This window comes from Chaetodon auriga, chromosome 10 (genome assembly GCF_051107435.1).
Source record: "Chaetodon auriga isolate fChaAug3 chromosome 10, fChaAug3.hap1, whole genome shotgun sequence".
NCBI lineage: Eukaryota > Metazoa > Chordata > Actinopteri > Chaetodontiformes > Chaetodontidae > Chaetodon > Chaetodon auriga.
The window spans coordinates 25,802,166-25,828,185 of record NC_135083.1 but is presented as its reverse complement, the minus strand read 5'-3'; the positions used below and the strand labels follow the sequence as shown (position 1 = coordinate 25,828,185).

The following is a 26,020-nucleotide window of genomic DNA, read 5'->3' as shown; positions in this document are numbered from 1 at the left end:
AATCTAAAAATGTAATGTTTCCATAGATATTTGTCTTTCAGGGTGTTGGGGAGCGCTATTGCACATGTGAAAACAGTTGTATAAAGCCTTTTGGGAGCTGTGTGAAGTCTGCTAGTGATGTCACTTGAGTCAGCGACTGTTGGGGCTGAAGACTACAAGTCTGAAAATGAAAGAGCTCCTCATCTCTACAGCAGGCTAGAGGCTCCAGGCTACAGCCACTGCTAACATAACACACCTCAATCTCCAGCAGAACTGTGTGGTTGAGTTGCATTGTGGGTAATGTAGGAAGCAGGTTTTGTCAGGGAAGAAGAACGTGTAGAATAAATAATATCTCTTTTTTGTTTGTTTTTTTAAACTGTCCATTATGAGTCTGACTGTACTCAGAATCCACTTTTAAGTCCATGGAGAATAATCAAAGTAGCAGAATGAAATTCATTCATGCATGTTCACAAAATCAACTTAGTGACTGCTCACAGGGTTGGTTTTTGAACTACTGTCACTGGAAAGCTCATTTTGGACTCATTGTCGGTATTGTCAAAATTGATCTCTCATTGTGAATGTTGGTCCATGTTTTTTCTGCCAATAAGAAAGCTGTAAATTTTCTAAAAAACATTACATGTCTCTAACCCTCCATCTGCTTGTGTCCCATGAGCCCAGCTGTGTGCGCTCTCTCTGGTTTGTCCTCCTTGTCTTCTCTTTCCACTTGGCGTCTCCGTGCTGGATCATCGACCTGTCCTGTCAGTGCCTCATTCCAGATGTTCTGGATTTGGATTTTCATCCTCTAGGAGATTGAGCGTCTCCTCTTGTCTCTGAGTGTATGTTGTCCTCTCTCTCCCACTGTATATCTCTTCCTCTCTCTTCTCTGTGTGAATGGTGGGCTTCAGCTCAGCTCTTGTATGTTTGTGTTCTCAGTTCTCTTCCAGGTGACATGGTGGAGAGGACGTCGTGTGGCTCAGGTCTGTTTGGCAACACTTGCTTAGTGTCCTCTCAGATCTATTCTTCAGTCTATTCATAATTTTGCTATCATGATTGTAATGCTGTAATTTCCTTACATTGGTCTCTTCTGTACACACACGACATGCATGTCAGTCTGTTGTGGGAGAGGGATCCCTCCTCTGTTGCTCTTAGGGATTTTTTGGGAAGTTTTTCCATCTCTGAATCAAAGGTCTAAAAACAGAGGGTGTTGTATGCTGTTTTGCTCATCCATAGGAACCCACTTATATCACTTTTACCCACACAAATCATACAGTGGTTGCAGTGACCAAGTATCAGATGAATGCTACAACATTGCAGACTAGCTTGAGTGTTATGTTGGCTTGGTACCATCTTGAACCTCCAAATATTGGGTAGTACTGTGTGTTGAGCACCTTATAGGCCACAAGGGTGCAGGGCACACTAACAGGATGCGCTAATAATGAGTGAAACTACAGCGAAAAACAATTATCCACCCAAAAGGTTGAAGATTATATTTAACTGATATGTTATGAAATCATTGAGTGTTTTAGTTGATTTACTTTGATAATTGTGTATTATTTTCCCTAAATAACCAAGAATCTACTGTCACGTGCATAGTACATGAATGAGTGAATCTGTGGTGACTGAAGTGTTCACATTGATATGGAGCTTGCTGTAAAGCCTCCATCTCAATTGGGAATAGCGAGTTGGCAGGAGGGGGTGATGTTTTTCGTTAATGTCAGACTTGTGTGAAGGGCTGCAGCCATTTCCTGGGAAAAATTCATATCAGTGCAGACCCTGTAAATACCAAACTTGACAAAGTCCCTGCAGAAAAGATTTGTTTGTCCATTTTTATCATTAATGACACAGAGATAAAGAAGACAGCTAATTTCAGAGTAACTTTTGCTGCCATCAGCACAGAGAGGTGAGGCCCATTTGTGGCTGCTTGTACAGACCACTCACTGATACAGTCAGTGGTATTGTAAAAATTACATATATGTTTTGGAGTGATGGATACATGCATGAACCTCCACCTTCTCAGCATTTGGCAGGAATGTTTCCCAAATGCTTCCTTGTTGGAGTTCAAGTACACTTGGTTTATCTGATAGCTATGTGATCCATCCAAGATGCATGAAGTGGCCACATGTAAATGAGTGGGAGAGGCCCAGCTCTCTCAGACAGTGTAGGAGAAAGAGAATTGTTTCCTGGCTACAGAGAAGAGCCTTAAGGGGAGGATTTGGCAGGATGCACAACAGCAGCCATGATCATGCCATGATGCCTGTGTCACCGTTCAATCTCTAAAGGTTTAATCGAACTAAACAATGCAATGAAGCTTACGAACGGCACTACCAGACAGTGCTACGTGACTACAACTAGATATGCTCCTACTCGAGGGAGGGACACTTGTGAAAGCTTACGGAAATATCACTACCACTGTGTGTTCACTCCTCCCTGTGAAAGAGTCAATGACTTCCTCTCTCCTTTACTGAGTTTGAGGTTCTGTGGTTTTTTTTTTCATATCTTTTTTTATATGTGGTGTGGATGATGGTGTGGGGATCATGGCCAGTAGGAGTATTGTGCAAGATAAGACTTCAGTCATAAATAGATCTGTTGGGAGAGGACATGAACTTGAATACTTGCACATGCAAATCAGGAGCTGTTTTGCAGCTATTAAGTGGGTTTGTGTGTGGACACATACTGCACAACAGATGCCAAATGATCTGGGCTCCAAATGATCCAAATGATGGGGAAAAAATGGAAAACATTGATTTTGCTCAAGCAGCCTTGCAACACTTTTAAAGTGCTCAACCAGGAAATGGTTGAAATGCCCCCTCATTGTAACTGAGAGAATGGACTAATAGCATTTTTCAGCACATTATCTGGTGGGGACATTGATGATGTTTGCTTGTTTTGGTTTGTGTCAGAGGCAGAGCTACAAGCTTTCCATCTCTTTAGTATTAACCCTAACATCAAGCTGTCTTTAGATTACAACAAGGAGAGCATGCATTTGGTATATCTAGCGGTCTTTAAAGACAATCAAAGGGCTTTGTATAATCTATATTTAGATTATGCCATTTACTATACTACATGCCAGGAGCTGAGATCCCAAGTGGCTCAGAAAGAACATGTCTAATGGCTGTGCAGCTCCAACGAGAGCAGAAAATTTGTGACCAAGAAAGTCTTTGGCTGAATTGAAGGAAATTGTGTCAAGTTTTCAGGAACAGGGATATAGAAACACCACTACTGCAGAAAGTAGACACTGGAGCCAAGCACCTGGACAGACAGACTCTGAGACAAAAAATGCTCCCACACAAAAAAATATAGAGTATTTGTCACAACAGTACAGAGGCAGAAAACATTAAATAGATTCTAAAAAAGGAATTAGGTTATTATTGAGAGTGATGCTATGCTGTCTCATCTTCCCTAAACTGCCATTAATTAGTTTTAGGAGATGCCTTTCTCTACAGGATGAACAAGTGTAAACCATTGTAAGCACTGCAAAAATGTAAATGTCAGAGGGTGTTCACCGTCGTAGCTGTTTGCTCTGGATCTGGATTTTGGGGAGCCCTGGGATAGAATATCCCAGTTGCAAATGTTTTCTATGTGGGAAGAACAAAAGACATTTGCAGGACAGGCTAGCAGAACACAAATTCTCCATTTGCACAGGGGCTGTTTTCTTTTTCTTCCTATTGACCTTGCTCAAGTTGGACAGAACATGTTGAGAACCTGGACACAGAGTCGAGCTGCAGTCTGTGTGGCAGGAACAGTCAGTGCTTCCTGAGCTGGTTTGGCTGTCAGCTGTGTTGCTAGATCACAACAGAGGTCAGCAAACAGAGCTGAAGGCCAGTAGTGTAGCTGGGTATTGGGAAACAGGGCTGCTGAGAGGGAGTCTTTTTAAAGGATCCTTTATATTGCTGAAGAAAAGAAGAGCTGCACAGATTTGGGCTTCAAAAGAAAGTCTGGTTGCATCAGTCAAGAAAAGTAACATGGATTTGCTAGGGCCAGTGTTGCAGGCATCCAAAGAAACTTCTTGGCAGATTTACTCCTGAGAGGAGAAATGCTCATTGTCTTCAAAGGTGGAGAAAAATCCATCTGTATTTTTTTCCACGATTCACCCTGGAAGACCTATCCAAAGCTCTAGGTAGTAATGTTCAAGCAGGAGAGAGGCCAATGTACAATGAAATGTTGATTCCGCTTCAAGTGGTATCTGAACAAGAGTTAAAATGGATCCTATTAAAATGTTGTTGTCAACATAAATTAACTGCTAATATTTTCAATTACTGTGTCAAACACTCTCAGTCATGCACGTTCAGTCTGTATTTCATGTATGCACATGGAGATTATGCAGATTAAAGAAACATGTTTTTGCATTTTTACACAAATATCGAAATTAACTATATAATGAATGACATTATTGTGCCAAATATAAAGGCAAAAGTATGTTTCTCTGTATAAAGTTAAAGAATTCAATTTTTAGGCAGCTTTTGACACGACTGACCACATCACAGCAGTGCATGTTTCCATTAAAGCAACATTATGTGTTGCTTTAATAACTGGTTCAAAATCATTTTGATGGTACACTGACTTGTAACAGGGAGGATGATGCCTTTTTCATTCCTTTCCATTCCACTTTGTAAACTGGGTTAAATGGGTACAACATCCTGTAAGCACTGCAAAAAACAAAAACAAAAAAGCAAAAAAAAGATTGAATCCCATAGAAGATATACTGTGGTCATCCATCATTTTAAAAATCTATGTTTTAACCAAGAAAAAGGACAACGTGGATATCAATAATGCATTATACCACCTCACCAACACAGGCAGCCAAACCCTCTTGTTCAAGCCACTGGCACACCTCATTATTTGTCCAGGCTGTCATTTTTAGGGCAGGAGGCTTTTAAGATAGTGTCCAATACAGGTACGCAGTTAATGACTGAATGATCCAAACAATTTGTGTCATATCAAAAACATACTTGTTATTACCCAGAACTGATGCATCTTAAAACAAGAAATGTTTACAACATACTGACTTATCTCATTTAAACAAGACACTTTTCTCAAAATAATGTGATACGTTGGTGTGATGTTATTATAAGACACTTCCAGACGTTGTTATAATGAGGAAAAGATAGTGTATGTTACACTGGCAGTGCCTTTATGTGATATGATTATGTTTTTATTCATGCTTTAGATGAGACATGACAAAATGATTGATGATTAATGTCACTATTTAAAAATTAGAATTGTGAACAAAGACAAGAAATGTATGATGATAATACAGTGAACTATTGAGTTGTTCTGTTGCCCATGAGTATAGTTTTACATATAGTTTTAATGTGGACAGCTGCTGCATCTGCTGGTGAACATCAAGTTTTTTCATGTGTGGAAATTTGCAACCATTCAGTGTGGTTTGATCAGGTTTGATTCATCATTAACACAACGACTGTCATCAGATTTTGATTCAAATATTGCTCAGGGGTGCACGGGCCTGCATGACATTACGCTTTTCCAACCGAGCTGACTTCAAACTAGTGAGACAAGCACAGAGAAATGAGACACACAGAAATCTTGAATTTGCCATAACCAAAACTGTCCTAACTCTTTCAGAAAACAATGGGTGAGGTAGGAGTGCATCAGCACAGTAAAAAGCTTCTTAAGAAAATATGTTTTCAGGGCCTTTAAGTGATGCATTACAGGCCTTGAGAATGATTAGGCTTTTTTGTTTGGTCTTGAAGGGCTCTACATCAGATTTTACCTCCACTGTGATGTTAATTGATATTGTACTCTCATGGTACCTAACTCTTTATGTTTTTTTCCCCCTAAAATCACTGCAAGCTTAATGCCAATTGTGGTCATCTGACTGTCAATAAGAGTGATTTTAGAAAATTGGGTGCAAAGCCATGTAATCCAACATTAGGATTATTTCTGAAGCTCTTAAGCATATTGCTGCCCCTTGTCCTGCTGCTTTTTACAGCCTTTAATATCATTTGATAAAAGCCCTTTGATACCTTACAAAGTAATTTTAAGTATGTACAGAAAGCTCTGAGTGGACAATGGTGCACACTGGCGCCCCCTAGTGGATTAAGCTATTACTGACAGATCATGTTCGTGAACTGAACATTCAGTGATGAATCATTTGCCTAAAGACAGACTGCAGGTGAGGAACTGAACCATTACTGACACCGCTGTCACATGATGTCAGTATCATTGCTCCATTGTTCATTTAGAGTAAACTTGAATATTTGTAATATGAATGCAGTCTTTTATATTTAGTTTTGAGAAAGAGCAAGAGACAGAAAGAGAGAGTGGCAGTGGATAAATGTGAGAATGACAAAGAGAGGAAGAGAAACTAAAGTGAGACATTATTCGGTCTCTGTGGCTTCTTATCGCATATAAATAGCAACAGACAGATAAAAAGAAACAACACAATTGATGCTGTGAGTTCATCACTGATAAATATGTAAATGGTTTTATCAATAAAGTAGCAGGTGACATGTTTTTTTTATGTTTTTTTTTTTTTAAGCAGCTGAGTCAAGAGAATCTTGGGAAATTTAGTATGCTCTTATCATGAAAGTCCCACTTGTGGCCACAGTGGATGCTGTTCAGTAAAGTTTAGATATTCTTTGTCTGAAATCTCTCCCTATTTACTGCATAGAGCACTATTTACTGCCTGCAGTAAGAAATGAAATGCAGGAACTAATCTTCTTGATATCTGAGTAACCAGCAGGGAACAAGATCCTGCACCAGCATGAGCTTCAAAGTTTAAGTCTGAGTCTGGTTAGCTGAACTTGTTATATTAATTGTGTCATATTTCTAAGCATTTCCTCCTCTTTAAACTTCAGCCTGCTCATTCACCTTCATGATGAGATTAGAGCAGGTAGATAGCAGCCACCTTCAGGCTATGGTACAGGTGGTTTGTCAGATAGCAGGTAGCTAACATTATTACCTTTGTGCCTTGAGTTGTAAAGGAGCTCAGTTTCAGAACCTTTATTATTTCAGCTGATGTAGTGCTATCTTTATATGGCATGCCTTTCAAAGAAATTGCGCTTAATTGAAGTATCAAACTGATTGATAGATGCAAACATATTTTCTGGTGAACATTTTATGTAATTCCTGATGCACACAGAGAAGGAGATCCACACTGGAAGACTGTTCATCAATAAATTAAAACCACACAGATTCACAGCAAACATCGCTAATATTTTTCAAAGTTGGCATAGTTCTCTCTCATATCTGGACTGTAACTGTGGACTTTGGACTCCATCATATCTAAATCTGTACAGTCGGAACAGGGAGTCTGTCATTTTACTCCATAAGTTTCAGTCATACAAACCCATTATGTCCTTTCTGATAAGCCTTACAAACTGGAGTAGGTCACATCAACCATATCATCTTTAATCTACAGCAGGTTATATAATGACAAGCCTGATATCAATTTCCTGTTTGATACTACTTATTTCTCAAACTCAAGGACACTGACAGACCTTCAGTATGATAGTACAGCTGCAAGTGTCCTGAGGGCTCCAGCCATTTATTAATCTGTTTTAAGACTATTCTTCTTCTTCACATACATTTTCAACAGATTTTCCCAAAACACTAATTGAAATCATAGCAACTGCATGATGTTATTAATGTTATCATTATTATGACTATAATTTCAATCTTGTTTGTTGTTTTTGTGTGTATCATGTCACATTTTGTACATCCTCATCTTTCCTCTGCCTGTCCTTGTACATTTTATGCCTGCTTCTATCATTGTTATATCTATAAAGTTGGTAATATTTTGTTTTTTACACAAGGAGGAAAATCTTCCAAACTGTACCAAACAGTGATAGACACTGCTGTGGGCTGACGCTCTGAACTATTGAGAAAGTCAGATCTCTCATCAATCTGGTAATAATGTGGAATTGCTTAAAATATTTCACCTGCGCTCCCCAGCAACCTCTCAGCTGCTGAACCGTGCATTAAGATGATTTCATTCATTAATGGCTCTCATTCACTGCTTTAGATGGTCTACAATGTCCTAATTCAGCCATCAGTTGTCTGTCGCTGTATTCATGGATTCACTCATGCTTTAATTCATTATTTATAGCTATATTCACTGCTTTTATTCATGGTTGCATTTATTCACTACTTTGTATGTTGTGTGTGTTTGTAGTTTAATAAATATTTCATTTGTAAAGAACCTGCTTGTGTGAGTTTGTGTGTTTGAAGTATGATGGGCTTATTGTCTTATTAATTATGCTTACATATTGTGTTACACCTCCAAACATACGAGCAAGCTAATTTTACTTCCATTAGCGACAGCAATAATATCATTAACTAGAAAGACATACATCTCTGTCACACTGGACTTCAGTTTTTATAGGAGAGCCTTTCTTTATGAGGAGCTGGTGCCTGATCATTCACCTTAACCCCCTCCTGCCCCATTTGCCCTGCCCTACAGACATGACAGGGACTATTATTTATTATTTATAATAAACTATTATTTATAGAATTAGAATATTACTTAATTTTGTTCAATAATTACTTTACTATGCCAGGCAACCATGCACCAACATCCAAAATAATCATTAGCAAAAGCGATCATAACTCAGTAAATTGCCATACAGGTGCAAGTACTACAGTGTACTGCAGTTCTGCATGTGGTTTGTCCAAGTGGTGCTGCCGTACCACAGCAGAGGCCGTTGCTCCACTGCTGTGGGTAGAAACAGTTAATGTCAAACACTGTTGTGTCTCTGTATTTCATTCAAGTGGAAAACTAGAACATAATATGTGTTAAATAGGCTGTATCAGTGCAGACGTTATGAGTTATTGTAAGGTGTTATGAAAGTGAGCATTTTATGAATGGTTATTGTCAGAACTTTGTTTTTATTTGCTTACTTTATTCAAAAAAAAACTCTGTTGGATGAGATCATATAGAATGTCAGAAAATCTGAAGATATCAGTTTTACAAACAAGCTGTGAAAGTAACCCATATGGAGGTAGAAGGGGGAAAAATCTAAATAATGTGATTATGTCAGTGTCATATCTCGACAGAATGATGCTTTCCTGCCTGCCACTCATCCTGAGCTAGAAATGTGATAATGGACAGATTGGAGCAGGACGTCACTCAGAGCCACACAGTCTGGACATGTTAGACATGAACTAATCACAAAGTCCTTGTCCCACATGTTAGTGTTTCATCATGTCTCTTGTCTGAAAGCATGTCAAGATAAATCACATAATGCTCGTTGACGTTCAAACTTCAGATGCCATCAGGCAGCAGCTCCTGCATGAGCAGAGAGTTTGCTCCTTTTCCACACTCTGTTATCACTGTGCATCACTGCAGTCTGTTTTTGCCACTTAAAGATGTGTTCTCTATGATTTAGTGTCTTAACAATCTTAATACCTGGTTTTGGTACAAGTCCTCCAAATTAAATAACAAAATATGGCATAATAATAATAAAATATGGCATTCAGAATTACACATAGTGTCACCAGCACAGGTATTTTCTGATCTGACGTGTCATTTGACATCAATTGTCTGTGCTTTCTGAAACTGTTACAAATTGCTGTTGGTTCTAAAGGGCTGTTACAAACAATGTATTTTGTGATTTAATGACAATTTAACATTTAATAACGAGTCATGTACAGGCAGTTGGCCTTACTCCACAAGGGGAAATTACTAGTTTGACCTAAGAATTATGATTCCTCATTCTGCATGATTCTCATTCTGCAAGTTTAAATGAGTTAAAAATGTTATTGAATTAAAGCCGAAATTAAAAGTTCAGTTGACTGTATCAGTGTGCTACCCATCAACATATTGGGAAATGTCTTTTTGTGCATCACAGTCCATGTGATGACCATGACATCTTCCATCAAACCACACAGATTCCCCTGATAGTGTAACTTCACCTGTAATGGCATGTTTCTCTATAATGTCACCTTGACCACCTTCCTCTTAAGTCATGGACTGTTTTACTTCAGCAAAATGCTTCTTGGCCTTTAACTTCTATCAAACCATTCCCCCTTTATTTCTGTCACAGTATGGCTCTGTGATGTTTTCATGTGCTTGTGTCTGACAGCAGGACGTTTTCTTACATGAACATTTAACTTTCAATTCCATTTTATTTTACGGAGATATTGGCCAGACAAAGGAACAAATGAAAGGTCAAGACACCAAGTGACAAAGTGCTGTATAAAAGATGTTTATGAAGATGATACACTTTTTCCTTGTTATTATCATTAATCTCTGTGTTAATGTCCTCACTAATCTTTACTTAATTCATCCCTTAGGAATGAATTATCTATCTATCTATCTTAAAGGTGTAAACACACACTTATCACTATCCACTGTAACACATAAAATGGGCTCTTGTGAGTGATTCAGATTGACACCCCTGAAATATGCCTGTCTTCAAAAAAGGACTCACATTGCATTTAAAGTGGTGCCATATTCTATATATGCCCTTGAAAATGCAGAACCCATCTCCAGAATGCTTTTCTGTCTTTCTTTTCTTTTTTGGGTAAAACAGTAACAATCGATGACAAAATAATTTGCTTATTCTACACAAACTACCAAAACTCTGTGCATAAACACATCTGAAAAAGTATTTTTTAAAAAAAAAACTATTAAATTAAATAAAGAATTTCTTATTTTCTTTGGTATTTTTGTCACATACAGATATTCAGTGATGACTGCTGGATGATATGTATGTTGATGTTGTCCAATGTCAAGTCTATTTGATCATGTGATGAGACGATACGTGTGCTTCATAACTAGTAACTGATGAGCACTGGGGCCTTTCATAACTACCGTACGCCACTGCAGAAGACAATTAATAATAATTCATTGCTATACAGTTGTTCATTGTTGGGGTTAACTGAAGTCATACATACTAACATAGTTCTCCGGTCACAGGCCACAGACGACTCACTAAGGTCAAACATTCAGACACTACAAATTCAAAATGATTCACTGTTCAAATTAGTTATTTTAAATGAACTAGTTATGTAACTATATACAGTCATCAGAAACAGAGTGTAATTGCTACAGTAAAGCAGACAAATGCTAACATTCATACATTATAGTTTCTTCTTAAATATCATCAGCAATATCATCAGAACACACAATAGCAATCACTGGTGATGGGCACAATGTGTTGTCACTTTTAATGCCCTCTCACACTAGTAGATCTGTTCTATCTTTGTTACGCATTCTGATATTTACTTTAAGGTACCTGCAAAACCCGGTAGAGATGGCAACAATGGATCAAGTACTTGCTTCTTGGAGAGATGACGCATGCGTCATGCTGGACAAGCATGCAGCTTACATTCTGTGGCAGGTAAAAGCTGTAGGAGACAATCAAGGTGCATCTTCTTTTTATTATGCCAAACATTTATATTTAAATGCATACATAGCTTTCTTTCCCATTTCCTGGTATCCATGGCATCCTCTGCAGTGAATCCACAAATGGTGCAGCAGAGTGTTCATCCTATACACAGTGTTGTCACCAAGCCTCCTTTCCGCTCCCCTCAACCCTCAACATGTACCAGGTGCCCCACTCCTTTTCCTTTTTCCTAAGTTTCCACTTTCCACCACCCTGACTCCTGTTTGGATGCTCCAAAATAAAACCTTCTCACCACTGCAGTCATTCTCCCCAGACTTATTTCTTCTTTTCCTGCCAGAAAGCCCGGACAGACAGAGGGATGGTTTGTAACTGTCCCTCCCAGATGCCACTCTCCAACACAGTCCAGGTCCAGTCACTCGAGAGACAGGTGAAGCCACTGCTATGCACACCCACCCTGGCAATGTTCTAGCCGTCCCCCAGCTTATCAACATATCTGCATGGACAGTAGCTGTTTGTTGCTCTCAGACAGCAAATCACCCAAACATCTCAAGGAGTCCCAGCAAAACATCATCATCACTCTCCGTTCCCAAGCATCTGGAGCACTTTCAGGTTCCCAGCATCAGCACAGTGACAATGCTCAGCTGGTGTCACCAACCAATACCATCTGTTTCTTCCTGTTTCTTCGTCCCTCCCTTCCCCTAACCCTACCACTCATGTATCCAATGTTACACATCTAACCTTAAATGCAGCCCTTCTACCCACAGCTCTACTAGAAGATGGTCCCAGTGCCTTCCTGTGCCTAAGAGCTTCACTTAAGCCACTGCTTTGCCTCCAGTGTGCCCACATCAATCCAACCTTCCCCCGTGTCACCCATGCTCAGACGTCAGATCCTTGCCAGTAACTATGCTGACCTTGCTCAATTGATTCATCCATCTACATGTAATCCACATATCCCAAGGGAATTGCAAACTCCCCTCGGCTCGTTTGACTTGAAAAAAGACAACTCTGCTCCGAAGAACTCACAGTTGAATTTGCCTTTCCTTGTAAAGTGATATAATTTGTCCAGCTTTCCCCCACCACAGAGCTGGATGACTACTTGATCTGGCCTTGTGGTTTGGCAGTAACAGATTTTATACATACCACACTATCTTTGCATCCCAAGTGACCAGACACCTGCAGCAATACAACCAACGGACATACTCTCAAACTCTAGATCCTGAGCTCTATTGTGTTTTCACTGCCCACTCTTCTCCAAGCAAGAAATCCCTGAGGCCCCCACCCCAACTGTGCACGCTGCAAAGATTTTATTTTTGCACACATAAATTCACAATTTCTGGGACATTTGAGATGAATACTGAAAAAATAGATTAGTGGTTCTCAAGGTGAGGTCCAGGGACCGACAGAGGTCCCTGAAAGCCCAGGCCTACCAATAATCATTGTTGTAAATAAGTGGCCAGGGCCCCCCTAGTGGCTGGGGGCTCCAAGCAACTGCCTGACTTGCCTGTCTGCAAGCCCCGCCCCTGTCCCCGACCACGTCATCAAAAGAGAGAGGTGGTGAGAGAGGATCATATTTAAAAAGACAGCAGCAAGATTACTGTCTGTCGCTCTGCTATTGGAGAGATGTGATCAGCCGATGAGAACAGCTGATGTCAGTTGAGAGCCCCAACCCCACTCACAGAGATACTAAACAAAATAACCTCAGTGTACTGTCGCTGGAAATGGAGTCCAGATATTCAGTCATTCTGAGGCAGTCATTCAGGATACTGAAGTATAAACCCAAAGGAACACACTGGGGAATATGTTCATCCTTCAAATTTACCATATGTTTCATACTTGAACCACAACATAATAATGTATCCACAAGCACCTGATGATACACACAGCCAGACACACACTGGCAAGTGTTTACGCTGGTGCAGGTTTAATGAGAAGGCAACAAAGCTGAACAGGTGGTTGGTGGTTGAAGGCCAGTTTTTTCCCACTAGCTGAGTCAAGCATGAACACTGCAGATAAGGACTCTCAGTCCAGCACTACAGACATGACAGAGGGACTGAGTGCACTGCAGCCACACGGTCAGGAACAATGTGTGAAATAAGATCAGCCTGTTTTTTTTGCTTTTTTTTGTCACAAACTGGCTCAGGGAATGTGAGATCCATGCAAGAGATTTACTCCAGCGGACTCAGCTGACATCCATGCAGGTTGGATGGCAGTTCTGCTTTTATGACCTGTGAGGCCCAGGTAAGCTTGATTAGCTGACGGCCTTCTCATGTCAGCCAATTCCCTGCTGAGGTTGGCCATGACAGCCTGTTGGACAGTGGGAGGGGTGTCACAGTGTGCATGCAGTGTTGGGTGTATCTGTATATACCTCTGCAGAGAGGGCTGAGTTTTTGGTCCAATTTCTTGGATTGTTTTTCTGTCAGCAGGAAACTCCTGGCCTGATTTTCATGAAACGTGGTGGAAGGGTGTAGCATAGGCCAAAGAAGAACCCAGACAGATTGCAAATTATTTTTCACTTTTTGTCAACATTGCATTTGGCCCTGTCAGAATAAATGCCACACATCTTAAAATCCAGTATATAGTCGTCAAGTTCAATAGTGACACAGCCAGCTGCAGAAATACAGTGACTTTTATTTATGGACTTCTCCTCGGCTTTTAACACAGTCAATACGAACATCTTATCAGACTGCCTCACTGAACTGCAGGTCAACCCGGCACTGGTTAAGTGGATCAGAGACTTTTTACAGGACAGATCACAGCATGTAACAGTCAATGGCAAAAGATCCACCAACATTACCATAAACACTGGGGTGCCACAAGGGTGTGTCCTATCACCCATTCTTTTCTCCATCTACACAAATAAGATAACCTGCAACATGGACAACATGACACTTTTCAAAGACGCGGATGACATGGCCTTGGTGGCTCACCTGACGGACTGTAACAGCCTAACGGCATATCACCAACAGGTAGACTCACTCATCACTCCCACTGAGGACAGCTCTTTAGAGCTCAGCATCTGTAAGACCAAGGACCTGTGCTGCAGGGGAGTGAAACCTGATGACTCCACCCACCCACTACTGCAGCCACTGCAGGAGGTGGAGCAGGTGGAGGCGTTCAGGTATCTGGGCATTGAGGTGGACAGGACACTGTCCTTCTCTGTCCACACCAAACACACTGACAAAAAGGCACAACAACATCTCATTTTGCTGAGGAAACTGAGGAGTTTTAATGTGAGCAAAGACATTTTAAAAGTTGTTTACAGATCACTCGTCGAGTCAGTCCTCACTTACAACATCTCATCCGGATACACCTTTCTGTCTGTTAAAGACAAATCCACACTGTCACCCGTCATCAAACACGCAAGTAAGATAACAGGCACCCCACAGTCCTCCCTCTCAGACCTCCACACACAGACAGTCAGACGTAAAGCCACCTACATCATACATGACCCTTCACATCCACTCCACAACTCATTCCAGCCCCTTCCTTTAGGCCGTCGCTACAGGATCCCTATAGCAAGGACAAACTTAGGGAAAAAATCATTCATCCCATCCGCCATCAACAACGCACTATAAAATCCTTTTTTTAATTCTGTATTGCATGTACTGCACTGTATTTATTTATTGTGTTGCTGTTTTTATGTTGAACTGTGTTTTTACTTGTGTTATTTTATGCACACGTGTGAGCACGTCAAAGACGAATTTCCACTACTTTTGTAGGGGACAATAAAGTTTTTCTGTATCTGCGTCTGTATCTTGATCCAAAATCCACATTCACAGGTACCATTAATCCTCTGGGGTCACCAACACATGCAGTTCCTCACACTTCAAACAGAAAGCAGCGGTTATGGAGCACTTGGGGCTCATGGGACATCATGGGACAACCGTTACAACTTTAACATTGCCACAATTTTAACAGTACTTTTTTTTTCTTTTTTCTCAAACTAAGGTGTGGCTATGGAAACGTAATTTTCAGACAATCATACCCAAAACTGCATCAAACTCCAGAAGCGAAAATGTTTGAACTTTACACTTCACGAGAACAAACAATAATGCTGACTGTGAAGTTAACAGTTATTGCATTTATAGCTTCACATCAAGGAACTCCGATTCCAAAAATGTTGGGAAGTTGTGTTAAACAAAATATAATCTCTTCTCTCTCTTTCTCTTTTTCTCTGTGTTTGTGATTGCCTGAGTGGAAACAGGTGTGCCAGAGCAGAGCCTCTCCAGCTGCATCCTATCCTCTAATCAGGACTCTTACAAGGACTCAGCTCTGCCATATCCACAGACATGGCAGATTGTAGCTCCTGCACAGTCAGGCTGCGGATCAGACCTTTCTACTTTTGATTTGCTTGTTGCCTCTTGACCTTTATGAGCATTCCACAACCTTCCCAGTCTTTTGTTGCTCCTGTCCCAATTTGTTTGAAATGTGTTGCTGCATCAAATTCAGAATAAGCAGATATTTAGAAAAAAACAATGAAACTGATAAATATACCTTTGTACCATTTTCAATTGAGTGCATATCAAAAAGGATTAACGAATTCTGACATTCTGTCTTATTTATGTCTTACAACATGTTCCAACTTTTTTGGAACCAGGGTTGTAAACAGGACCGTCTAATACGTGGAGAAGAGCGTATGGAGGATCTAAAGCACCCTGAAAGTTGGTTCAGTGTAGGATGGTTGATGGGGGTCAAGGGACCAGAACATTGAAGCAGGTATACGTGATGACAGGCATGATGAGGTGTCTTTAACTTTAGTCAATGTAGGAGAAGATTTTCATGCCATCGATACTCAGTATCACCAAAGCTGCTGTGGCAAGATCTGCAAAATTCCACAAAAGTCAGTTCTGTATCAAGTAAGACAGCAATCGAAGAGTTTCTCAATATCTGTAGGAGACAATGAAAGGAAACATGAGATGTGGAAAGTGTAATTTGTAGGACATTTTCAATAGAAATTCAGCTATATTGGATCAGAAGCACTTGCAGAGTGGCCAGCGGATCAAAGCCAAGAGATAACTATCTGAGCGATTTCTGCTTTATCACAGTCTTTGAAGACACAAGTGTCACCTCACTGCACTTTGTGTCTAAGCTTGTTTCTAGGTGCACATTTATGACACTGTGTACTCACCGTTATACAAAGCATCCAGCAACACACCAGTGGCACAGACAGCCAGACCACACTGAGCTGGCCATTTCATAAATGGACATTTCACCCTCTCCGTTTTCAAAAATAACATCGTGCACATGTGTCCGTTTTCAGAACACTTTTCGTTTACACTAACCCGTGTATGTATGCCATCGACGCTGGCGGTGACGTGGACTGGCTCTTCATGTTGGAGGGGAGAGAAGTTGTTGCAAAATTGCTGACCTCCGAGCACTCATTCATCTCTGCTCCTCCATATAATAGAGCAGCTGTATTTGCAAATGCAAACATACTAAAAGAGTTTGCACCAACATAAATACGACTGCTACTCTGAATGCATCCATGATCACCATAGCCAAATGAAAACGTAAACATAGGTCGCACTTTTGGCGCAGGTGCAAGTTCTGGCGCATAATGTGACGTTGGCTACCTAAAACTCAGTTTTTCTCAGTTTACATGCAAACGTGCAACTGAAGTTTTCCAAAATCTCCACTCTCCACCTCCAGTTTTTAGAATGCATCGTTTTCAGAGGCAATTCTCCGTTTGCATGTAAACAAAGGGTACAAACGAAGGGAAACGTCTCTGTTTTTCAAAATATCCGTGTACGTGTAAACGGGGCTTAGGACTGACCCTGAAGCTCTGCCATAAGCACGGCAGCTATGAGCTGATGAAGCCTCAATGATCATAACCTTGTAACCAACTATGTTGAAGTTTTACACTTCCACAAATATGCAGGTCAGTTTGTGTCAAAGACTGTTTCTAATTATCACAGCAACTGCGACCTCTACATCGCAGGTTTGCTTGACATCACCGGCTGCAGCTGGAGCTCACTGAAGGGCTGCAGCTGCCATCCTGAAAGGCTCAGCCACACTGACTACAGTAAGTGTGAGGGAGAAGAGGTCTGCTACTGCAACCCATCACTACATGAAGATGATGTTAAGGTTTGGAAAACCCTTTAAATAAGTTTTTCGTTTAGGACTTGTAGCATAGAAGCTCCTCAAATAAGAAATAATGTTGGGCACCAGACAGAAGAATACTCAAAAAAAAAAAAAAACTGCCAATATTTTAAAACAAATACTGTAAATTTGAGAAATAAGATGAGCTTCTTAGCTACAAAACAATAATTCAGTTCAGAGGGATATATGTTTGAGGGGAGAGGAAAAACAACAGCATAGCTTGAGGTCTGGAGTTAGAAGCCAAGAGAGTTTCAGGGACAAGGGGACTCTATCTGCTAGTAGTGCATCACCCAACTCGGACAGAGATATTCGCCACTGAATCAAAACAGGTCAAGGATTATAGAATCAGCTTCTTTTCCACCTGCTCCAGGGATCAGCTTTTTCCTCCAGTATCCAGTTTAACATACAGCTCAATTTCCAGCCCGTCCTTAACACTCAGTTCACTGTTTTCTTTTAATTAATCCGGTAACTGAATCAAACTTTGAGTTACTTCCTTTTCTTTCTTTCTCACTTCATTTCAGTCCTCCTTCAAGCCTCCTTTGTTTGATTTCCCTCCTTTTCTGAGCTCTCAGGTGTGACTGATTTATCATCTCCCTCCTCCTTCTTCTCCAGCTCAGGTGGAAAAGGCTGTTTTGTCATTTCCTTTTCCCCTTCCTGCTACAGACTTTAAGATGCAGACCAGGGGCCCGTTGCACAAAAGTAGGATTAAGACATCCAGGATAAGTGACTGAGCTGAGTTCAACTGATCCAAAACATGAGCGTCCAGGCTTAATCGGATGCATAAAGACCAAGCCAGGATGAGCAGGCATGGATTCATCAAGCCAGGTGAAACCTATCCTGGATAAGTATGTGCACGCGGCTTCCTCAAATAGACCCCACCATCGATAACAGATTCACTGATTCACCATGGCAACTAGAGCAGCATACTTTTCCCCGTCGGAGGCAGAAATCCTCATGGAGGCTTACGAGGAGGTGAAGGACCAAATTAGAAAGAAAGGCAACACCGCCACAGTTATAAAACAACAAGAGGAAGCATGACAAAGTATTGCAGACCGCCTGAATGCGTAAATAGTGCACACTCACTGCTCCGCTGAAACCATCACAATTACAATCCAAATAGTTAATTAACATCTCCACTCTGATTATGAATCAGTTGAAATTGTGAAATTGACTGCAGATGTAAGTGAATTTGTGTAAATGTAACTCCATCAGACTGTATGACTCCTTGATAATTTTCCTTTGGGATAAATAAAGTTGATCTTATCTCATATACATATATATAATATAAAAGTGTGTGTGTGTGTGTCTCTCTCTCTCTCTCTCTATATATATATATATATATAGAGAGAGAGAGAGAGAGAGAGCGAGAGATTAAACATGACTGGGCTAAAACGGACATGGCAGCAAGTCAAGATTAAATACAAGAACATCTTGCAGAATGGTAAGTGCCCTGACTAATACTCAAGAATGCACAATAACCACTTTCCACTTTTTACATCATAGCTGTGTCATGAATGTCACTCTATTTATGAGGTTGTAATGATGAGATTTTGTATTGACAGGTGAATTCTCTGGTGTCTTGCTGGGGGACAGGGGGTATGCCTGCCAGCCTTTTCTCCTGACACCGTACACATACCCCCAGGAAGCATAGCAGGCCTACAATCATGCCCATGCCAGGACAAGGGCCAGGACTGAAATGACCTTTGACTTCCTGAAGGCACGCTTTCATTGTCTTCATGACTTACGGGTCAGCCCTTTGAGGGCATGTGACATCACTGTGGTCTCTGCTGTCCTCCACAGTGTGGCCTGCCTGAGGAAGGAGAGGGCCCCCAGAGTGCCATCACACATGGACTGGGACAATCCTGCCATCTTCACTGATGATGACAGTGGTCGGCTGGTCAGGGACCAACATGTGTTAAATTATTTTAGTTAACATGCTTTAAATTTCAGTTAAATGTGTCCTGCATTAGGAGAGGAATTTGTGTTGGGTTTTTTTTTTTTTTTTTTCCCATTTAGATTGATTGCAGGGAGGCTCCATCATCCATTCATTTGTCTGTTCATTTGTTGTGTACGGATTTGTCCTGCATTTATTTCAGTGTGCAGACATGTGGGGTGTATTATATACAGACCTTTGAATGCGTATTTATTCTTGTGTTGTATAATATGCTTTGATTCTATGCTTTCTGTCTTGTAGAGTCACTGTGTGACTTCAGTTTTGAAAGGAACTGATGCTTTGATTTATCCTTATTCAATAAAGGAACATCATGTTACTCTTTGATGTGTATTTATATTTATATTGGATGTGTATTTTATATATAGTCTATGGGAAACTGTCTATCTAATGATTGCAACATCATCTAAAATCATTATTTATCTACAACGATTGACATTAATGAAATTAATTAAAATTGAAATTAATGATGCTTATGTTTTGTGTTAATGTTTAAATAATGACAGTGGATCTAGTTGAATGTGATAACAATGTGTAGTGGGCAGTGGAATAACTATTGGTTTCCGTTTGTGATGACGGCTGACTGAGATAAGGGATGAGATTAAATAGATCCTGGAACTTAGCCTGGTCTGGAGCAGGCTAGCTCCACAGAATAAATCTCCACAGTAACTTATCCCACAACATATCCCACTTTCCACTATCCTGCTTTTGTGCAACCGGATCATGGATAAGTTGAGCCAGGATAACCAACATATCCCGGCTCAATACCTTATCCTAGTTTTGTGCAACGGGCCCCAGAGATGAATTAGATATAAATAAACAATTCATTTTAACAATAATGAAGAACCAAAAAGCACACTCAAACTGAGTGGAGACAAACGATCAAACAAAAGGAACTCTGTAACACAGGTTGAGGCAAGGCACAAATGCTGACAGGGCAGGTAGGCACTGAAACAAAAAGCACACAGTATCCAACTGAGACATGAACCTTACAAAGAGAGAATTTTAGCAGCTGGTACTCACACTGAGTGACAAACAAGGAAGCCACAAATGAATCAGGACAATCTGGCAACTGGTAACAAAGGGAACCTCCCTTTTATCCTGTGCCCTAATCAGGCTGATGTGTGCCAGGTGCACTGCGGACAGGGCGGAGCCAGGTAGTGCAAGACACACCCAGTTCCAGTTTAGGCAGACAGGAGAACAGAGAGACAGCCAAATAACACTAGGGAAAAGGGGAAATGAAACTCTAGGAAACAGACAGGTTGCGGATTGTAACAGATGAAGACAAAGAAGGAGGATGAAGGGAGTGAGGAGAGAGGTGATGAAGAGATTGAAGGTAGCTGACTATGAGGTTGTGGTTGTTGCTGCTGTATTTGGTGATTTATTAGCCAAACATCTTAGATTCTGAAAATTGGTTGGATTTTTGTTACAATCTGCAATCTGCAAGAGGACTATTGGCCTTGGTGAAGGGCTGTGTGCTCCTACTGGTTAAATATGGTGCCTGATGATAAATATGATGCAGTTTGTCTGTGTATTAACTGTTGAGTTGATCACTGCTTCAGCGTCTGTTCATGGGAAGACTGAAAACTCCTCTGGATCTATGGAGACATTTTGTACAGACTTCGACTGAATCCACTGTCTGTACAATATTAATGAAGTATTTTAGTGTCATATTTTAGTGTGTAATATGTACCCTGTAATGTCCGAGTCGCCATTAAGTGCACTACACAGCAGACCACATGGCAGTTTTTTTTTGGCACAACTACTTTTTGAGATTTTTCTTTTTTCCCTGTCAAACACCCTATCATTGAAATACTGACGCATCACACTTACCTCAGTGAGTGACATCAGACTGCACAGCAAGTTGCTGCACTGAGCATTATGGAGGGCCCTGAGTTTGATGCCCATTGCACCCCCACCCTCTACCCCACCATACCACCCACCTCTAACCCTGTGTGCATCACATATGTACACTGTCAAATTTTCAGGAATATAAAAATATGCACAACATGAGCACAGGGCTCCTCCGCAAGATACAAGATGTACTGACTATATAATAACAGACTTGCTCATTGTGTGCTTATTGTCATTGCGCAATGATAAGGGTGAAAACCACTGCATTTTGGTCAGGACATGGGTCATTTACTGCAGACCTTGGAGTTTGCATGGAAGGCATGTTTGTACATTTTATACAGGACTTGCTGGAAACATTTGGAACAGAAACCAAAAAGGGCGAGGCCTTTACATACTTACACTATGTTGCTGTCCATAGTGTAAGTCAACTGTTTCTGCCTGATGGTGCCACAGAAGAAAGTAACAGTATTCCTTCATCACAGATTTGTTAAGTTTGTCAAAAATATAAAGTGTTTGAAATGTTACCAGTCAAACATTCGCCCTTTTGGGCTGACAACAACAGTTCACTCCTGGCCATGAGAGTCACATGTGAATGGGGGCTTCATTAGATTAGCTCTGCATGGGAAGAGATGGGAGTGCATAACACTATCTGGCTGTGACGCAAGCAGCCTCAAAGAGAAAGCTCTCTCCACCTGCCTTATCAAACCAAATGTGAACAGCTGTTACTTTGTTGTGGAGTCAAAAGGCCAAAAAACACCTTCCTGTCTGAGAAATGACTGTTAAAGAGTTCGTCAGGTTTGATGTGCACTTAATCTGCTGAACGTCACAGCTGGGCAGTAATGCATTACTTTGCAGCACATTTTTCAGTGAAAGATAACAATTTGAAATTCAGTAATCACATTGCAATTACTAATCCTGGTACTTTGACATTTGGGTGTCAGCTTTTTTGGTGTTTTACCAGGAGTGGTCACTCTCACGTTCAGTGGAGAGAGGTAGGGGGTGTGTTGGTTTGCTGCAGAGGCTGGAGGTGGAGGCAGGTGGTTGGCCTCTACCAAAAGAAGAGGAATGCAACTTCTGCCGATTGCAAAGTTGATCCACATGTTGTGTTTTGACTGGCTTGCTGGAGTAAGTCTGTACTGAGGAATCCCCTAGTTTTGTTTAGAGTTGGAGGGTGCAGCTGAGGTCAGGACTTCTGCAGGGCTGTGTGGAGTCACAGAAGCTAAGCTAGCTGTTGATGGTCAGTAAATCCTCCAAGCTGAAGGGCAGGCTGCTTGTTAAACCACAATCATCTTCTCTTTCTATATGTGCTGAATACAAAAGATGAAACTTTTGCCCAGGTAGTAAGCTATCATATATTTTACCAAGAACATTGTGCTTTAAATTGGCTTTATTGAAAGCTGCACTAATTCATAACTAATTCATAATCTCTTCCAACTCCCACCACTCCCTCACCCACACGGATGATCCAGTGGATGATCAGGGATCAGATAAATGCTACAGCAGCATGGTGGGCCTTGTATTTGATTGTATGTGTAGAAATTGCTGGAGCCATTATCCATGGTTACATGGGCTATGGAGGTCAGAATGATTTTATTTTCAAAATTCATTCATATGTAATATATAATATATTTTATAGTTCATGTTTTTGCTCTTATATCTTATGCATTGGCTACTGTAACTTCTAGACTGGCACCTACCAAATAGTCAGCACAGTAATCACTAATCAGAGTAACTTGCAGATGGTCATTGCAACATGTTTGTGCTCACTGTGTTCACTGCTCAACTGTTTTGCTGCTGAGTGTTGCAGATGTGGCTTCTTCAGTGTTTTTGTATGGGAGACTCAGTGGAAGCTGTTATGTTGCTGGAAAAATCAGAGATTTGTAGAACAACTATCTACCATGGAAATTGTGGCATCTCTTTCCTTTTCTCTAGCCACAATGGCTGAAGGTTTTCCAGAAAAGTGTGACACGTGTAAGATCTCCTGGCTTCCCAAGTAGGACATTTGGCCAAGACATAACATGTTAATCAGTAAGCTTTTGAAGTTCTGGTAGATGTATTTTTGACCTTTGGACAGGGCTAGACTTGCTGTTTACCCCTGCTTCAGCCTTTGTGCAAAGCTAAGCTAACAACATCCCAACACTAGCTCTATACTGTAAACACAGGCTGATATCTATCTGAACATCTGATTCTCAGAGAGAGCATATTTCCCAAAATATTAAATGGTTCTTTAAAGGCAGCCTCACAAGCCTCAGGCAAGACAGTTTTTTATTTTTATTTTTTTTTTAAGCAGGTATCTGCAGTGGTCTTTTATGGTGCAGCCTGATGAATCAGCTGTGCCACCACTGTCCTGCAGTCCAAGCTGTGTCTCCGAAAATCCACCCAATATCCTGTCCTAAATCTGCTCTGCACCAGCATAGCTCTGGGCAGGCTTTAGCCAGCTGGTTGGCAGTGCTGTTACATTCCAGCGGGAGATATGCTCACATCAGACAACAAAATGAAGTACCTCTGAACTCAGGTACCCTCTCAAAACATTCAGTGCATGTCTGGCCAGAATGAGGCGCAAATTTAGTACTGAAACAGCATTTTCCTCCAAATCAGTGAACTTTCTGCATCAAGCCGTGAATTGTTGATTCTGAACTAGTTTTGCATTTTCTCAGGTAAGAAAAGGTCAAACATGTAACTCCTTATTGATGTTTGTATACTTTATACAGGAGGAAACAGCTAGCTTGCCTCTGTCCAAAGGCAAAAATCCACCAACCAAAGCAAAAGTGTAAAGATGTTACATGGTTTAACAAGGGGTTTATCTCTCGTGGCAAAGAAGTGGTCCGGCACAGAAGCCCCTGCAGAACAACAACCTGTTGTTTTTACACTTTTTTTTTCATACATTCATACAAAGTTCACAGCATTGACTGGACAGGGTCAAAGGTCATCCACCAGTGAACAACTGGAGGATCCATACCCGACACCAGAGCTCGTCAGGGGTTACCAGTGTCCTCCATATACGACGGGTGATGATTCTTTTAAGACTTAATCATCACATATCATCTGTGGTAATAAACGATGAGCTTTACTTCATTCACTTGTCTCTCCTGATTGAACTATTAATATGTTACCACACTTCCATAGTTGGTATACTGTGGAAACTTTCACCCACTGCGACAGATCATGAGGTGCAGTTAAAATCTACAGAATCACACAGCTAGAAAGTTCATCACAATTTAGGATTACTTTTGTTAAACTATGTAAAACTTCATCTTTGCATACTAATGTTTAGTACAGATGAATCCAGTGGCTTTATGTTTTGTGCTCTCAAGCACCATCACTGCAGTGGCAGTGATTCTCCACGTGAACACAGAGACAGTGGAAGCTATTTGATATTGAAGATATTTGGGTTCATCATGGTCAGCTATTGCTGTCAGATGACAGCAGTCTGTAAGAATGTAGTGGTTGTTCAGTCTCTAGCTTGAAATAATTATCAGCCAGACTTTGGGGGAAAATAACATTGCAGTACAGTTTCTCTCAGACCTCCATAGTGTATATTCGAACATGCCATGTGGAGCAGGTAACTAAGCCCAGCAGGAATTATTAGATATCTTGTGATTTAAATCATCAAGTTCAATGATTCCTTGACTTGTAATCAAAAGAAGTGCACTGTTTAATGAAAAGTGGAAAGATGTTATATGGTGAAACAGGAATTATTGCCAAGACACAGAGTACCAAGCTAACAAGAGGTATGAGGTGGTGGCTGACCATTGGCCCCACAGAACCAAATTGCTCAGTCTGTTGCAGTCCCTGGTTGGTCAGCGTGCTGCTCATAGTGTGATCGAAACTTGAGAATTAAGTAATAATGGAGATTTAGGAAAGTAAAATTGATTCATGTAGCAGAGAATTGTTGCTTTTGCAGCTGTGCTTTTCCCAAAGTGTCCGTTTGTTGTTCGAACAGCACAGAACAGAAACGACACCCGGCCGCCTGTTCAAAGTTCACTCAATTTCAGTGAAAGTTTTAGAAACTGTAATCGTTACTTTAATGGCATTTGATTAGTATATTTCAACATTTAACTGGTTTTACAGGATCTGCTGCACAGATTTGTTGGCAAAAACACTTTAAAAGTGAAATCCTTTGCATACATTACAGTGTTACACACAGGTTAACAAGTGATGGTGGCTTGTCTACTTCTATCTGCAGCCTGGATCTGTCTCTGTACACTGCCAGCAAGATAACGTCTACTGTCTCCACACACGTGCACACACGGGTTTATGTGATTGAGGTGGCCTGGCCGTAGCATGCAGAAAGGAGAACTCCGACCTTTGAGTCTGCGACACCCAGGGAGATCACACAAAAACACACTTTTAAGTTAGTTATTTGTACAGATTCAAGTGAAGTGAATTGGACAGCAAATATTCAGAGAGCAGAAGTGTAATGTGACTCTACTTCACAGTGTGATTTTGGCTCATAGATCGTGAGCCCTGAGACTATCGCTCTTTAATTTATAGTTTGTATTGTCTTTAGTTCCAACTCGTCAAATTGTACATGTGAAGACTAAGATTGCGCGTAGTCACAAATAAAGGCAAGGCCTCTAGAGCACAGTACTCTTGTCCACACATTGAAAGCTAAGACTGTGTCTTCATTTACTTACTAATCACAGAATAATACTTATGAAGCACAGAAGAGCAAATTGTTTTATCTGCCTGTTGTACATAGAGGCCTGACATGGCCTTCAGAACCCTTGGAAAGGCATGATAACTTCAGTCATGTCAAAGTAAAAAAAGTCACTTCACTGAAGCTAAGCGTCAAAATAAAAAGTCAGTTTATATCAAATGTTATATT

At 40.8% G+C, this 26,020-nt stretch overlaps 1 pseudogene; it reads left to right on the top strand.

Annotated features, from left to right (window-relative positions):
- The first annotated feature begins 3,423 nt into the window (after positions 1-3,423).
- Positions 3,424-11,757, top strand: LOC143327363 (prostamide/prostaglandin F synthase-like; annotated as a pseudogene).
- The last annotated feature ends 14,263 nt before the right edge of the window (positions 11,758-26,020 follow it).